Genomic DNA, 3,626 nt, shown 5'->3' with positions numbered 1-3,626 from the left:
AAAAAACAAAATAATTGATTAGAAAATTTTTTAATCAAAAGATTTCTTTCGCGTGGTTTCTAACTTATTTCTAACCTAGTAATCTGAATGCAAAATTTATTAAGAAATTTGTGTGAAAAAGCAAATAATTTGTGTGTATATGTAATGTGTATTTTATTTGATGTTTTCTGAGAAAAATTTTTATTATTTCAATTGAATATTTCAATTAATTTTCACAGGATATTGAATTTTCTATGAAGTCAATATGTATATCGATTTTATTTGTATGGTATGTACATAATGTTCAAAATATTTAAATTTTAAAGTAGTTTTGCTTAATTCCAAAAATGAATTTTAGCTAATTTAAAATTCAATTGTAAATTTTTAGATGAAATTAATGAAAATTTTTATTGAAATTATTTGAAAAGTTTTCTACAAGTCTATTTTGCTTTAATAATACATTAAATTACAAATTTAAATTCAATCTTACATTATACCGCAGGTACATGTAAAAAAATGCAGGACTGTTGGATGAAGTAAGTTTAAAGCCATCTCGATATATGAGTTACAACCCGGAGTACTTTAAAATCAAGTAAAAAATTAACTTCTATTTACTACATTTATGTAAATTACTTTGGAATTAATTTACCGTTATTAACCGTTTCGATTGGGTCAGAGTACAATTTCACAAAATTTATAAGATAATAATTGTCAGCTAGTTTATGATTCGATCATTCAAAATTTAAAAAATTTCAAATGCAAATTAAAATGTTTAACAAGGAGGAAATATTCAAAATTTCAATTCGTTAAATTGCAGTGAATAAGGACAGTTAACAGCAATTATAGTGAAATTTTGAAGCTATACTAAGAACGACAAGGTATATGATCGGTTTCACATAATATGTCTATGTTATTATAATTCAAGCTTCCCAAGTAACTTTAATTTTAAATATTATAATTTACCATTTTAGGTCAGCTCATTATGTGGCCGGATTTTTAATGTTCAGATTAAAATGAAACTCAAATCATAGAAGCACTTAATATTACTTCTCCGTGTTTAACAAAACTGTGGTATTTCCATAAACAAGTACAAATAAATCATACCACCTAAATATTTGGAGATCTATAAAATATATGAAGTGTTAATCTTCTTACAGTTTTATGAAGCAAAAATAACGCCATTTTTCCAAAGTTTTCAATTTAAAACTAAAATAATTGTAGAGATAAGAAAATATTTGCATATTATATAAGTATAGTTAGATATATTGACGTGTAACGAAACTTTAAAATTTTCAAATATAGTCAAAAATTAATTCTTGTTCATCGCAAGTAAAATTTGTAGAAAAAAGTAGAAGTACGTAGGAAATAGAAAAAAATCAAAAGATTATAGAAAAAAAAAATTCTAAAAGTTTTAAAATTTTCTTTGCAAATTTTGTAAATTTCCTGTTACATATGTAACGCAATATATCTCACAGGGAGTATATACCAAACTTTTAGATTTCAAGAAAACTTAGTGAGTATTAAAATTAGCATAATTTTTCATCTATTGTAGTAAAATTTTTTGATTTCACAAAAAAGTTACTAAAATTTTAGATAATAAAATTTATAAGTTTCTTAAAAAAAAAAAGTTAATTTTTTCTTTCACATTACAATTTTTAAATTATTCAATATAAAACAAGAAATGTGCCAAATAATATAGGAGTAACTAAGTAAGAAGGCGTTAATCTTGATAATTCTTTAACTTAGGTATGTTCCAATTCTCTTGAGGTTAATAATTTTCACCTCTTTATAAATTATAATTTAAAATATTAGGTGTGCTTATTCCAGACCCCTCTCTTAATAATTTTTAAAAGTTTTAATCATATATTTTTTCTTATTTATCCTTACATACTTAATAACAATCTACTTAATACTTTTCTATTACAGGATTAATATATTACTATAGGTCATTGATCCTACGTATTCCAAGTACGATATAACGAAAAGTATGATAAAAAATTATGTTATTTTTGAAAAATTTTTGGTGGTATTATGAAAAAATGTTTTAATTTAGAGTTTGAATATCTGGATTAAAAGTCTAATGGCTGGAGAATATTAGGAACTTTGTTATTTATTGACTTATGGCAGTTAGAGAATAATATAATGGAGTTGATGTAATTTCTCAATCACACGCACTGGATCTATAAAACGTAGTTAATATTTATTACAGGGAGTATGTCATCAAATCGACCCCTTTTGTTGACATGTAAATTGATAACCAGCTAAAATTTTATGAAATTTATTCTTATATCGTCAATTTTAAATACATTTATTTCACACACAAAAATTTTGATAGTAGCAAAATTATACATTCCAATTAACAATGCAATAGCAGATATTTTGTCGGAGAAAGAGTTTTTCAACTTTTATAAAAATTTCACGGAAATGAGTCCCATACGTGAAATTCATTAGGGCAATTTTTCAGAAGTTAAAAATTTTTCGAATGTCTTCCCAGTTCATAGTTCACAACACCATTCCGATGATATACCAGGAAGTTTAATAATTTAGCAAGCAGTAACGTTTATAAATCTTGTGGAAAAATGAGGAAAACTGCATTACATCTTCTAAGATAGTTTTGAAACTCTTCAGAATAATAAAGGAAACGTTGGATAAATATACGCCAAATGTTGTGGAATTTCAATCGATTTAGATTAGTTCTTTGTTTTCACTCATAGGTGTCTAGTACATAGGTGGCGAGAAAAATATATTCAGTTGCTTCATAGAATTTTACCATTTATTATTATCTTCAATTTTATATTATAATAAAATATAATTGGTTAATCCCGCACAAAAGTATGGCACTAATTTAATGTGACAGCAACTTGAATCACTATCTAAATTTAAATAAATTATAATAGTCATTGTTTTTCTAAAAAAAAAAAATAACCTGATGGCTTAATAACATTTCACTTAATAAATGCCCTTAATGTGCTTATTATCCTTTTTCCAACATTTTTAAATTGTACACAAATTTAACTTTTTTCCTATGAAAATCGTTTTCGGAAGTGAAAAATTTGTTTTTTTTTTTGCAAAAGAAAATATTTTACTTGAAATTTTCTTATTTATTTGAAATCCTGATAAAGTAAATTTTTTTCATTTTTTTTTCATCTCATTTTTAAATAAATAAATGTAATTCTAAAAGTCCTTTGATCTTTTAATGTAGTTACTAAGTTAAAAAATTTGATGTGATCAGCGTATAACCGACCTCAATTTGTATTGTCTAATTTATCGAAAAGTGTTACAGAAAATACTTCTTTCCAATTTTAAGGGTGCTAGTAAGCATTTAGTTGACGTACCTAGAAAAATGTAAATTTGCCTCTATGATATACGTGTCTTCTGAAAAGTTAGATTCTATTATAACCAGAACTCAAATATTAGATCTTAAGAAATTTCGTGAATTTGTTCGGCAGGTATAATAAAAATATAAAATCGGCCTCTTGCTCGGTTTCCGAGCCCCAATCTTTTCAAAAAATTTATAGGTTTAAACCTCCGAATTTTACTATTAAATTTCAATAAAATTGGTTTATTATCTTTATATACGCAAAAAATGTAAAATTGCCCCGCAAAAAGGTCAAGTTCTCGACTCCTGCTATATTCAAAGCGTTAGT

The 3,626-nt window shown here is 25.0% G+C and overlaps 1 long non-coding RNA gene across 1 annotated transcript; it reads left to right on the top strand.

Annotated features, from left to right (window-relative positions):
* Positions 1–217: 217 nt before the first annotated feature.
* LOC129608896 (uncharacterized) lies at positions 218–1,078 on the top strand. The gene is made up of 3 exons (XR_008696921.1): positions 218–268; positions 482–857; positions 951–1,078. It is a non-coding gene; the product is annotated as an uncharacterized LOC129608896 (long non-coding RNA).
* Positions 1,079–3,626: the final 2,548 nt, after the last annotated feature.

The sequence above is a fragment of the Condylostylus longicornis genome, unplaced genomic scaffold, assembly GCF_029603195.1.
Source record: "Condylostylus longicornis isolate FDR11 unplaced genomic scaffold, ASM2960319v2 ptg000037l, whole genome shotgun sequence".
Classification (NCBI taxonomy): Eukaryota; Metazoa; Arthropoda; class Insecta; order Diptera; family Dolichopodidae; genus Condylostylus; species Condylostylus longicornis.
This window is presented reverse-complemented; position numbering and strand designations above follow the sequence as displayed.